We start from the raw sequence: 252 nt of genomic DNA on the forward strand, positions 1-252 counted from the left end.
AGGAATAGCTATTTCCATTTCTTTCTGAAAATCTACATTAATGTTGTCTGTTAAATAATGTAAGTACTGAACTTAACCTAATTCCATAATAGTAACTAGTGTTTGCTAAGATCTTTAATCAATATTCCAGGCATCACCAACAGCTAAAAATTCATTCCTTTTGTGAGTTAATGTGATGATGGTTTGCTGTCTCATTAATGAATACCAAATTTTGTATTTTTTCATATCTTTTCAGAAAAATCAAAATCATGA

Source organism: Mytilus californianus, unplaced genomic scaffold (genome assembly GCF_021869535.1).
Source record: "Mytilus californianus isolate M0D057914Y unplaced genomic scaffold, xbMytCali1.0.p SCAF_3, whole genome shotgun sequence".
In the NCBI taxonomy this organism is placed as follows: Eukaryota; Metazoa; Mollusca; class Bivalvia; order Mytilida; family Mytilidae; genus Mytilus; species Mytilus californianus.